This window comes from Notechis scutatus, chromosome 8 (assembly GCF_049901735.1).
Source record: "Notechis scutatus isolate UNSWTSFEM ecotype Mainland chromosome 8, rNotScu1.2, whole genome shotgun sequence".
NCBI classification, from domain to species: Eukaryota; Metazoa; Chordata; class Lepidosauria; order Squamata; family Elapidae; genus Notechis; species Notechis scutatus.
The window spans coordinates 12523767-12537124 of NC_142016.1; the positions used below are offsets into that span (position 1 = coordinate 12523767).

Here is a 13358-nt window from a genome sequence, read left to right on the forward strand (position 1 = left end):
ACTGTTCCCACTAGGAGCTTTCTTCTAAAATTTAGCCCATATCTGCTTCCTGCAATTTCCATTTCAGATCCTAATCTTACCCCCTGATCCAACAGAGTAGAACTCAGCTTTATCTTGAGGCCTTTGGATATTTATTGTGCTCATGTTTAGCTTTAGCTTTCTCCAGGCAGAACGTATCTTGCTTTTTCAACCGCTCCTCAGATAATCTGCTTTCCAAACTCTTTACTGCCCTTGTCTCCTTCCCCTCCTGCAGACAATCTCCTTTATTGCTTCTTGCTCTCAAGACTTCTCCCTCCGCCACTACATTAGACTTATTTTGGGTGCCTTTTTCCCTTCAGGTTTCTTTTGGGGGGAGGGGCTGGGGGTGAGACACAGCATAAGTTCTGGCAATGGCTGTAGGGAAGGAAGTTGTGGGAGGAAGTTCAAAAGTAGCCTGAGGCCTCGTGCAGCCTATATGAGAGCCAGTGTTTCAAAATGGCCTCTGCACCAGTTAGATATTAGGTGCATTCCTCTATAATTCTTGCACTTCTCCACCCCGCAGTCAGTGGTTCCATTGGCAACCAGTTCCTCCAGGCCCAAGAACAGAAGGGGTGTGTGTGTATGTTCTCTGACAGGGCTGCTTTATTATTACTATTACTATTATTATTACTATCATCATCATCATTATATCTTTAATGAGATTCACAGCCTTTGGGGCTGGTTGGTAGCTTAACAGCTCGAGTCCTAACCAAGGACCTAAGAACTGTTCGGGTAGCGTCGGAGGATATAAGCTGTGGTGGTTTTTTTGCAGAATCAGGGTATTCAAGTCTGATAAATTCAGAATTTCCAGATAGCTAGGTAGCCCTTTAGGTACTGCTCCAAGAGGTCCAATTACAATTGGGATAACACAAAGTCACTCAACTTCAATTTGTAAGTCCCAATACTTTGTGATTTTTTTCTTGCTGCGTGTCTACAATTTGTACATCACCAGATATTGCAATGTCAATGAACCAAACCTTTTTCTTTTCAATTATTGTTATGTCAGGTGTGTTCTGGGCCAAATGCCTGTCCGACTAAATTCTGAAGTCCTATTGTTATTGTTATTATTATTATTCGATTTTATTCATAAACATTTTTGGATACAGCATTTTGTCCAGGTATATTATTTACAAAAAAGTAAAAAACATAGCTAATACTGTAAAAAATATTGTCCCTTTTACTAATACTAATAATATAATAACACAGCTCTAATAAATTAACAGCTCTAATAATACCATGATAGTTCCCATACAGTACAATTCCCATTCTTCGTGTTTAACTCACTCATTTTTTTGGTACTTATAGCGTTTATAGTTATATACCATCCCTGTTTTTAATAAGAACATTCATCGTTTTTCTTCCTCTAACTTCTACCTCTTGTTTTTAACCACTCATAAAATCTATTCCATGTCAAATAGTATTCCAAGTCTTCTTTTTCTTTCCTTTTTAAAGTTAATCTGTCCATCTCAGCACATTCTAGGATTTTCCTGATTATCTCCTCATCTGATGGGGTATTCCCATTTTTTCCAGAATTTTGCATAGCTAATCCTTGCTGCCTCTGACAGGAATGTTAATGAAGTTGAGTAACGGGGGATACTGGTAGTCCTTGACTTATGACCACAATCGGGACCAAAATTTCTGTCGCTAAGCGAGCCAGTTCAAGTCAGCAGCCCCTGGTTTGCAGTAACCTTGCCACACTTGTTAAACAAATTACTGCAGTGATCACATGGCCGTTAAGCTTCCCTCATTGACTATGCTGGTCAGAAGCTGGCTGGGAAAGTCACCCTGAAGTGCTGCAACCCTCATAAATACATGCCGGTTGCCTGAATTTTCCTCAGATGACATGCTATGATGGTTGTTAAGTAGAACTCCTGCTTTTTCAGTGACACTGAAACTTTGGTCACTAAGCAAATGGTTGTAAGTTGAGGACTACCTGTTCTGTCCTCTTACAGACCCAAATCAGGAAAGGAGAGAGGCTCTTAAGTTGAAGGTAAGCGGTGCCCCTTGCCTTCAACTTAAGAGCCTCTCTCATTCCTGATTTGGGTCTGTAAGAGGACAGGACAGGTAGTCTTCAACAGAACAGGCAGTTCTGGAGAACCGGCAGCAGAAATTTTGAGTAGTTTGGAGAACCGGCAAATGCCACCTCTGACTGGCCCCGCCCCCATCTATTCTCTGCCTCCCGAGTCCCAGCTGATTGGCTGGTCTTTGGTTGCCCTGCACAGAAGAACAGAGCTGGAAAGCAGGTTAGTGGGGTGGGGAGGGAATGGGGATTTTGCAGTATCCTTCCCCTGCCACGCCCACCAAAGCCACGCCCACCAAAGCCATGCCCACCAAGCCACGCCCACAGAACTGGTAGTAAGATTTTTTTGAATCCCACCACTGAGTGACACCTTCATGTCGAACATCAGCGAAGCAAAAGCAGACTTCACTCAGAAGGGATTTGAAGGCTTCCTGGATTTGGAAGCCAGTAAAATAAACACACTTTTAGTATGTAATCCATTTTCAACAATAGGCGAATAAGGCTCAGTGGACTCCTGACCTCACCAAGATCCTGTATGCCCAGCCTGTGTGCTGATCTCACAGCATCCCAACAGATGCCCCGTTTAAAAGATATCCCATTGCTCGGGGCCTACACTTGCTGCATAACAAGGGCTCTGCATCTAATTCAGATCGGGAGTTCAGAAAAGCAACTGGGCATATGATAGCAGAGGAGTAAAATACCTGCTTAGTTATCATTTCCAGCATTAGGTAAAGGTAAAGGTTCCCCTCACACATACGTGCTAGTCGTTTCCGGCTCTAGCGGGCGGTGCTCATCTCTGTTACAAAGCCAAAGAGCCAGCGCTGTCCGAAGACGTCTCCATGGTCATGTGGCTAGCATGACTAAACGCTGAAGGTGCACGGAACCCTGTTCCCTTCCCACCAAAGTGGTCCCTATTTTTCTACTTGCATTTTTCACATGCTTTCAAACTGCTAGGTTGGCAGAAGCTGGGACAAGTAACGGGAGCTCACTCTGTTACGTGGTGCTAGGGATTCGAACTGCCGAACCGCTGACCTTTCTGATCGACAAGCTCAGCCTCTTAGCCACTGAACCACCACTTCCCATTTTTTCCCAGCATTGGGCAGGTCCAAATACTGTTTATGTGTTTTTCTTGTTTTCCATGCCTCATTTACAAAGAAATATGAAAGGTGCCAAATTTCACAGGCAGACTTTGCAGAGGGCCAGGTGCCTAAAGAAGAAGACACTCATTCAACTCTGAATAAATGCAGAAGTATTAGGAAGGCGATGAGTCCAATCCCCTGATTTACAAAGTAAACATTCATCACTACCATCATTCCCCCGTCTCCCCTGCTTGCTAAGCCGAGTTTGAATTCCTCCCCACCTTCAGATTATTCTTACTGGCCCAATTTATGAAGAAATCTGCAAAGTTTGGCAAGGTCTTATTTTTAAAACCATCAAGGCAGCATTCTCACCCCTCCCTACGCTGGTATGCACACCGAGGGGAGGCGGCTGGATTTAAACAAGCATGCCGGGCCTTGCAACATAACTTGGGAAAGTTTTTCTAGTTGGCTTGGCACAGGTCTGTGACCCTTCCTGCACGGTGATGGGGGAGGGGAGCGGGGAGAACCAAGCACCCCTCCCACCCTTTGAAGAATGCCGTACCCAGGGAGTTAGCTCTGCATTCATTACCGAGCCTTCCACTTTCTACAAATCCCCACCTACACCCTCTTAGCGCCGAGTTTATACAGCATGACAAGGAGCCTGTGGTAACTCCTCTGCGATTATGGCTTATGGCGCATATTCCCCCGTGGAGTTCTGCTGAAGCCTGAGTGGTGGTGGTGTTTTTTCCCCCAGAGGCCTCCATTCTATTTTTGAGGCTGGAAATTAAAAGAAGGAAGCTTGTCCTCTGTGCAACATGCCAGATCCGTCACTCTTCACTGCTGACCCCAATAACAGCAGCCGGCCATATTTTATGTCCACCCCAATGCTATCAGGTCCCCTGAATTAGAGAGGACTGACCTTGGCTCCCCCCCCCCCACAACCCTGGGATTTGTGACACTTGACTTAAATAGGCCAGGGCACAGGTGGCCATTGGAAATTCTCCACCAGATATGTGGGCAACGGAGCAGGACGAATAATTTCTCCTCTGTGTATGGTTTGCCAATTGCACAGTGGCAGATAGGACAGCGCTCCAGAGGGTTTAACATCATTGCCCAGAAGATCATGGGTTGCCCTCTCCCCCAGTGGTGGGGATTCAATTTTTTTTTACTACTGGTTCTGTGGGTGTGGCTTGGTGAGCATGGTAGGAGAAAGGTACTGTAAAATCTCCAGTCAGGAGTGGTATTTGCTGGTTCTCCAAACTACTCAAAATTTCCGCAACCGGTTCTCCAGAACTGGTCAGAACCTGCTGAATACCCTGAATACCACCTCTGTTCTCCCTTCTTTGGAAGAGCTTTACAGCTCCCGCTGCTTTAAGAAAGTTCAAAACATTCTCAAAGATCCATCTCATCCTGAGCACCCTTTTTTTTTTAACTGTTACCATCTGGCAGACGGTACAGAATAATAAAAAAAAAAGGACAAATAGGCTGAAAAACAGCTTCTGTCCCAGGGCAGTAACTCTACTGAATTCTACTGTATAGTGCAATATTAATGCAATATCAGGGGTTTTCAATTCAATGTACAGAATGTGAAGGATGTGTGTGTTTATTTTCGTAGTCATAAGGTATACTGAAGATGGTATTTAATTTCGTTGTACGAGGTGCAATGACAATAAAGTAAACTAAACTAAACCATGTCTCTCCAGGAGGAAGAGCCCTGCCATACCTCAAGGGCAACGCTGCCTTTTCAAGAGGGGACCATAATACTGCTAAGGGAAAAAAAGTGCAATAGGAAGAATCTGTCCTGGGAGCGGAAGGAAATGTGGGAAGGGTGGCCCCTCGCTTGGAACCACAACTATACTTGTGAAAGACAGGACGTCCCCATTCAAGGCCTCTGACTTCGGCCATCTTGTTTCTAAGTCACGGTAAGGCAGCCTCCTCAACTCGTGATAATTCTTCTGAAATTCCAACTTGGAAGAGTTTCTAAGGCCGTTTCTCTTTCATCATATTAGATGAGAACCAGTAGGGGGGGAAAAAAGGATGATTTTTTTTTTTCTGCCTGGCACTCAGGACTACAAAGGGAGCCAGCCAGCTCACGCAGAAACAGGCAGGCGTTTGGAAATAGCCCAATGAAAGAGACGGTTCTGTTGCGGCAGTTTTAAGGAACCTTCAATATCCTTTCAGGGGAAGTGATCTGCCTTAATGATTCAAGCAAGAAAAGAAAGGAAGACAGAGATTTAGAGAATGAGAGCAAACCATGGACACCGCTGGGCTTTTTTTTTTTTTTACAAAGGCCTGTAAGATCATCAGTATCGTCAGTTGACAAGAGCCTCGGTCCTGATGTAGACAAAGACTTGTCCAAATGCTCTCAAAAGACAAGCCAACATGCAGCTCAGCACGTTTGGGCTGCAGTGCTCTGCACCACCACTAGATGGCAGCAACGAGAGGCAGATATCTACAGTACCTTTACTGACATCTATAGCAGAGGTGGGTATTCAGCAGGTTCTGATCAGTTCTGGAGAACTAGTAGTGGAAAATTGTAGTAATTCGGAGAACCGGCAAATCCCACCTCTGACTCTGACAAATGCTCCCATCTATTCTCTGCCTCCCGAGTCCCAGCTGATCAGCTGGGTCTTCTTTTGTTGCCCTGCACAGGAGAACGGAGCTGGAAAGCAGGTTAGCGGGATGGGGAGGGAATGGAGATTTTGCAGTATCCTTCCCCTGCCATGCCCACCAATCCACGCCATGCCATGCCATGCCACACCCACCAAGCCATGCCCACAGAACCGGTAGTAAAAAAATTTGAGTCCCACCACTGATCTATAGGTGGCCTAGAGTTTTGCATCCAGATATCATAGTCCTATTACTGTCATTGAAAGGGTAGTGGGACAATCAGGAATATTTTCTCCTTGTGGGGTGAAGCCTAGAAAAGCTTTTTTTTTTTTTTTTAAGTTTGAAACATTTATGCAACATTCAATGGCATAGAACCACCACAGCTTAGAGCAAAGGTCTCCAAACTTGGCAACTTTAAGACTTGTGGACTTCAACTCCCAGAATTCCCGAGCTAACATGACTGGAGGAATTCTGGGAGTTGAAGTCCACAAGTCTTTAAAGTTACTAAGTTTGGGGACCCCTGGCTTAGAGGTAAGGGCTGTATTCCACTCTGGCTGGTTCTGTGCCACATTTTAGGGGGAGCTTGGGAATAAACCCAGAGGTTCCTGAAATGCATCTCAAGAAGATCAGTTGCAAACCTGGCTACTTTTTGCCCAACATCCTGAATTGTTTACCATTTTTTGCAGCATTGCATGTTGTGCCCAAAGAGACCGTTCTATGACTTTATGATTTTGGTACATTCTCCAATAGAGTTACCTTAATCAGTAATTGGGTTAAGCATGTTGTGTGAATACAAGCCAGGATTGAGATTTTTTGGGGGGGTGTTAGCATAGCCTGAGGGTTAACGCCTCTAACCCCACCCCACCATACACGCTTGAGCGCTTTTTCTGGCGGCCAACAGTGGGGAAGATGAAGGAATGTGCCAGTTCAGCGATGTGGAAGAATTGGGTTGTGCTGTGCACACTTAACAGCTGCCCCCCTCTTCCTGGGGACGGGGAGGGGGACAGGAGTGATGGGTGACTCTCCACTTGATCTGGGAAAGCATTTTAAACCAGTTACAGGAACTGGGCTTGGCTAGTCTAGGGAAGAGAAGGACCAGGGGAGACATGATAGCAGTCTTCCAATATTTGAGGGGCTGCCACAGAGAGAAGGGAAGGGGTCAAGCTATTTTCCAAAGCACCCTAAGGCCAGACAAGGAATAATGGATGGAAACTGAACAAGGAGAGATTCAACCTTAAGGAGAAGTTTTCTGACAGTGAGAACAATCAACCCATGGAACAGAAGTTGCTTTCAGAAATTGTGGGAGCTTCATCACTGGAGGCTTCCAAGAAGAGATTGGACTGCCATCTGTCAGAAATGGTGTAGGGTCTCCCGCTTGGGGGGGGGGGTTAGACTAGATGACCTACAAGGTCCCTTCCAGCTCTGATTATCTGTTATCTGTTAAAGCAACAGCCCCCACCCTCCACGACACAATGCAAGTCCCCCAACTCGCTTTCTTCACGCGCCAGCAAAAAGTTGCAGCGGGGGGAGAAGACTCCGCTTCGGATCCACGCCGCGTTCTCGCCTTCAGCTGCTTCACCCAGAGACCCGCGTGGAGTGGAGTGGAGTGAGAGGGAAGCGTGGGACATTTATTTGGCAGCGCCCTTGGCTTTCCCTTTGGCAGGGTAGCTCGTCCGGCAGCCGGAGGCAGCGCCGTCAAGAAGGCGGCGCTCGCTTTTGAAAAGGCGGCTCCAGATTAATCTCACCCGCCCCGCCAGACTTGAGAGGCCGAAAGGGAAAGAAGAAAAGGAGTGCGGGGAGCAAACCCAGCCAGCGCTTTGCTAATGGAAGGGTTGGGTGCTTTGGAGCAGGGGTCTCCAACCTTGGCTACTTTAAGCCTGGAGGACTTCAACTCCCAGAATTCCCCAGTGGGAGTTGAAGTTCCTCCAAGGCTTAAAAGTAGCCAAGGTTGGACATCCCTGCTTTGGAGCAGGAACGTGGACGGGAAAAAGAAAGGCTTTGCTTTTCAGGGGTCGCTTGGCTTGCAAAGCAGCCCAAAGCCCCGGCTACCCCCTTCCCTAAGTCCGGCCGCCCCACCACGTGTCTTAAGGATGCCGCTGCCTGCATTCACACACCTGGCGGCGCTCGGCTTGGTTTCCGCCTGGTTTGCGAACTCAACGGGTTTTTTGGTCTCCCGGCTTGCGAGCACCGAGCGGATGACAAACAATTGGAAGGGACCCTATAGGTCATCTAGTCCCGCCCCGCCCAAGCCTCCATCCCCTGCAGCCGTTTGCGGGGCGCAGCCAAGAGCGGACCCCGCCCAGCCAAGCCGTCTTCCCCCTCCCCCTTTCCCTTCCCGAAATCATCTCTCCCGCCACCCCACCCCCCCGCATCTTCCCCAAGCAGCATCCATTCAAAACGGCTAACAGAAGCACGCGAGGCAACCTCGTCACTCAATATATAGGTTTCTTTTAATATAAAAAAGTGTCTATTAAAAATTCCTTCCTAAATACACAAAAAGACCAATTGGGGGGTGCGGGAGAGGGAGCAGGAAAAGAAGAAAGAAGAAAAAAAGAGGAGTGGTGGTGGTGGGAGGGGGAATTCGGGGGGTGGACGAAGACGGATTTTTTTTTGGGGGGGGGGGACCAGGGAGAGGAATCAAAGCAAGCAGCAGCAGCAGCAGCGGCTCAGATGGTGCCAATCCGGAGGATTTGAGTGTGTTCGTCTCCAAGCAACTACCAAGGCTGGTATATTTAGATGCACAAATGGACAACACAGGATGGGGTGGGGTGGTTTTTTTTTTCGTTTTTTTTTTCTGCACGATCCACAAAGCTGTACGGAAGTTTCCAAAAAACAGGAAAAGGAGGGAATAGAGAGCAGGACAAAAGGCGGGTGGGGAGGGGGGGAAGAGTCGCACGCATGCGTACACGCGCACGCACACACCACCCTGAGCTCAGCACTGGCATAAAAGGGCGCACGCGGAGGAAGGATTACTGTACTCATTGGGGCTTACAGGTGGCCAATGAGAACTCAGAAAACTTTTGCTCCCCTCCCCTCCCTCCCTCTCCCCCCTCCCTTCCTCAACGAAAGGGTGTGTTAGCTTGTCTATTTTTTTTCCCTAGTTTTTTTTTTTTTTTAATACAAACTCGGGTCTTTGGGTGTGTCCTGCCAAAACGAAACAAAAAAACAACCCAAAACAAAAAATTTTTTTTTTAAAACTCCCCAAAACAATAGAAAAGCAACTGAAAACCTCAATGAAACCCATGCTGAAATTTGCACATCACAAAACCACAGCAGATGTACAGATGCAATATACAATTCACGATTTATAATAAAACATTATATACAATAAATAGGTTCTTGTTACTTTTTTTTTGTCAATCTGCAAATAGATTTCTCAGTGCATATCCGACACAATTAGCTTCTCTCCTGCTTTGACTCTCTGGCCTCCTTTTTTTTTCTTCTCTCCATTATTATTTTTTGTTTTGTCTTCAAAACATTTCAGATTTTGAATGAGTGTGTGTATGTGTGTGTGTGTGTAATGTATGGGAGTATACATCTTCATGGTGTTTGCTCTTTTGTAATTTTTCTTTTTCTTTTTTTTACATTTTTGAAAAGTATTTACAATTGCTGGTTTTGTGCAGATAGAAAAGGCCTGTTTCCCTCAACCCTCCCTCGTTGCTTTCCGATGGAGAAAACTTGCGAGCTTCTCCCAGTCAGATCCATCCGGCACTAAGGGGGCAGAGAGGAGCAGTAACAGAGGAGTTGGAGCCACACAGAGAGCGTGGGGAGAGCGCCCCAAAAGGCGATGCAAGTCTTCCGTGATTTTGCTGGAATCTCTTGGTCGGTGGTGGTGGTGATGATGGTGATCTTCCCTGGTTGATCTCTCCTTGTCTCTCACCCCATTCCAGCAAAGAAACAGGTCATAAGGAGCCGGTCTGTTGCATGCTTATAACAAGGGTGGTGAGCAGACAGGAAATCTTCTTCCTTTGGGTAACAGAAACTGAGGATAGAAACAAAGAAAGTTTACCAAGTGAAATGGAGGCAGATGGTAATAGCTGGAGAACAGCCTAAGGGAGGAGAGGAACCACAGCTGGATAATGCAAATAAGGGACGCAGAATAGTGGACAAATAACGAGAATGTCCTGCTTTTTTCCAAACTCGGGTTGAAATGCAAAGCGGCTTTCGATTTATTTACTTAATTGAAAATGTTTGTATAGCTGCTCATCTTATATAAACAGCTGTGGGCGACCAAAAGATGATCTCGTTTAGAGCGATGCTTCTCAACCTTGGTCTCTTGAAGATGTGTGGACTTCCGACTCCTAAACCAGTAAGAATTGGCGTTCACACACATCTTCAAGTGGCCAAGGTTGAGAAACACTCTCTAGAGCAGTGTTTCCCAACCTCAGCCGCTTTAAGACCTGTGGACTTCAACTCCCAGAATTCCCCAGCCAGTCATGCTTCTTTCTGGGAGTTGAAGTCCTCGCGTCTTAAAGAGGCTGAGGTTGAGAAACATGGCTGTAGAGCAGGAGTCTCCAACCTTGGCAACTTTAAGACTTGTGGACTTCAACTCCCAATTCCACAAGTCTTAAAGTTGCCAAGGTTGAAGAACCCTGCTCTAGAGTATATTGCCTGCAGCCTGCGTTCCTCCCATCTATGGCTCAAAATCTTGGTATCCACATGGTTTCTGAAGTTTTACCTATAAGCATTGGAAGTTCACTCCTCTGTCTATAAATGGTAAACGGAGGTACGTGGATAAATTTCAGTCCAAATCAACTTGAAAAATCAAGCTGGCTCAATATTCCTCATCAATACAACTTGCAAAATCAAACTGGCTCAATATTCACAAGCAACATGAAGGGGGAAAAGTTTCTTTTTCACATGCACAAAAGCTTTTCTGCAGTATCTGAGTGATTCAGAGGCACCCAGGTCATTTTAGCTTTCCAGTCTGATTTGGAAAGTGAGTTCTGTTCCGATGATTGGTCACAGTGGGTTCGAGCAAAATCCCCAATTTGAAATCTTGCAAGGCCCTAAAATGCACTGAAGACAATAGACCTGATCAACTCTGGGTGGATCATGAAATGGGGGCATTCTTCTGGTCTAGAAGAAAAACTTAAGGCCAGAGGGAAGACAAATTAGAGCACCCTGTTGCTAAACCCAACTCCCTTCAGCCCAGTCCCAATTGGATTTGGGGTGATAGCAATAGCACTTAAGACTTATATACTGTTTCGTGGTGCTTTATAGCCCTCTCTAAGCAGTTTATAGATTCAGCATATCGCCCCCCAACAACCTGGGTCCTCCTTTTACCAACCTCAGAAGGATGGAAAGCTGAGTCAACCTTGAGCCAGTCACAATTGAACTCCTGGCAAGTGAGCAGTGGATTAGCCTGCAATACTGCATTCTAACCACTGCACCACTATGGCTCATGATACGATGCTGACAACTATAAAGTAGCTTTTGGAAGACAGAAAAACTTTTCTCCCCAAGACATTACATGTGTTTGGGCGAGTTAATGGCAAAAGGTCTCAAAAATTTACTATCAAACTAATTTTGCAAGTGTCGCTAAAGTATCTTAACTGCACTGCTTTCCTTGAACTTGGCACCTTCCTGGTGCGGTGCATGAAATCAAGAAAACACAAACTTGCCTGGATCAGGCCTTTGTGAAGCCTACAAGGAGCATGACAGTGATTTTCTTGTCCAACAACTGGTAGTGAAAGGTATTTTGGCTGGGTTCACACATTGCACTGAGTTACGGTTTCTTTAACTGTAGCTTAATGAATAAGCCATCACTGTTTCATACAACACACTAAGCCAAACATAAACCACATCATATTTAACTCTACTCTTTGCCACTGGTACCAATATAGTTTTTCAGCCTTGTGAGAATACTGAGCCTGCTGACTTAGAGCTTTTGGGAACTGGCGGCATACAAACGAGCTGAGAAAGACAGCATGTAAAGTTGTCTTCAGAGAAATATTCCGTGCAGGGACTGGGTTTCTACAACATACTAGATTAGGCTAAAAAAACATGGTTTTGTTGAAGAAGTGTCTTGTATAAGTGGAGTGTCTTCAAAAAAACCCCAGAAAGTCCCATTGTCTCTTGAAAAAGGACTTTTGGGACAACCATGGTTTTGTAGTTTATACAGGTAGTCCTCAACTTACAACAGTTCATTTAGTGACCATTTGAAGTTACAATGACACTGAAGAAAGAGACATGATCATTTTTCAATCTTATGACTGTTGTAGCATTCCCACGGTCACATAATTTACATTCGGGCACTAGGCAACTGACTCATATTTATGACGGTTGCAGTGTCTCAGGGGGGTCATGGGATTCGCAACCGTCTGACAAGCAAAGTCAATGGGGAAACCAGATTCACTTAACGACTGTTACTCATTTAACTGCAGTGATTCACTTAACAAACATGGGAAAAAAGGGTCACAAAACAGGGCAAAACTCATTTAACCAATTTCTCACTTAGCAACATAAATGTTGGGCTCGATTGTGGTTGTAAGTTGAGGGTTACCTGTGGTTCCAACCTGTCATCGAAACCTAGAAACCAAGTCTCTCCTTTTGAGACTAGGAGTCACTTCTGCTGCTGTTATGTCAAAGTTGGATTACTACAATGGACTCTGCTTAGGAGACCCTTGAAGACTACATTTAGCTGCTATAGACTGCAGTCTGTTTTAGCATCAGTACACCTGCATTACTGGCCAGTATGATTCTGGATGCAACTGAAGTGTTGGTTGTGACTTATAAAGCTTGGGTCCAGACTATCCACAGGGCAACTTTCTCTAAACCAGAGGTCTCCAACCTTGGCAACTTTAAGCCTGGAGGACTTCAACTCCCAGAATTCCTGAGCTAACATGACTGGAGGAGGAATTCTGCGAGTTGAAGTCCACTAGTCTTAAAGCTGTCAAGTTTGAAGGCCCTTGCATTCCATAAACAGGACGACCGATTGTGCATTTAAAGTCCAATGCATAATCAGTCCCCGTCCCCCCACTTGTTGTGCTGCTTTGAAGATGTCTGTTGTGTTAATTGATTTGAGCCACCCAGAATGTGTGGAACTGCAGAACCAAGGGGGGTAGAAATTCTGCAAGATCAACAAATTTAAAAAAAAAATCCCAACAAACAGTAAAATTGATGGTAGCTGTTTGGACATTGCCTATAATGTGAACGCCAGAATTTACTTTTCTTTAAGGGGTTGATGGTTTAACCTATCAGGTAACCCAAGCAATTGTGGGACAGAATCAACGCGTAGCCCTAGTTGTACTACAGAGGCCTTGCAGTCTAAGCAGAAGCGGACAGGAGTTCTTTCAGGCTCCACAGACTTTGTAGTTTTCGGAGGCCAGCCACGTGGGGATCAGGAGGCATAAAAATGCAGAGGCATGGAGGACTTAACCCTCCTGTGAAAAATGATGGAGGCCCTCAGGCAGAAGCAGCCGAGTGACAGGCATCCTAGGGAGTCAAAGGATGAGGAGAATGGAGGGATCAGTTGTCATAGAGACTGTGAGGGAGGACAGCTTTGTTCAGCTTAATTAACATGGGAGAGCTGCAAAAGGTATGTGTTGGAGAGCAAGAGGTTTAGAAGTGGCATCAAAATGGATGCCAGTAGGCAGCGACAGGAGGAATGGCTGCCTTGATAATGTTCT

The 13358-nt window shown here is 45.7% G+C and overlaps 1 protein-coding gene across 10 annotated transcripts in view; it reads right to left on the reverse strand.

The window, feature by feature from the left end:
* Window positions 1-8154: 8154 nt before the first annotated feature.
* Window positions 8155-13358, reverse strand: part of AHDC1 (AT-hook DNA binding motif containing 1) — a 269420-nt gene continuing 264216 nt past the window's right edge. For 6 of the 10 annotated variants that reach the window (XR_015750451.1, XR_015750450.1, XR_015750452.1 and 3 more), the window contains one exon: window positions 8155-9709. The gene's annotated coding sequence lies outside the window, so the exon portion shown is untranslated. The remainder of the gene's footprint in view (window positions 9710-13358) is intronic. The other 4 variants (XM_087970680.1, XM_087970683.1, XM_087970682.1 and 1 more) reach the window with 1 other exon arrangement.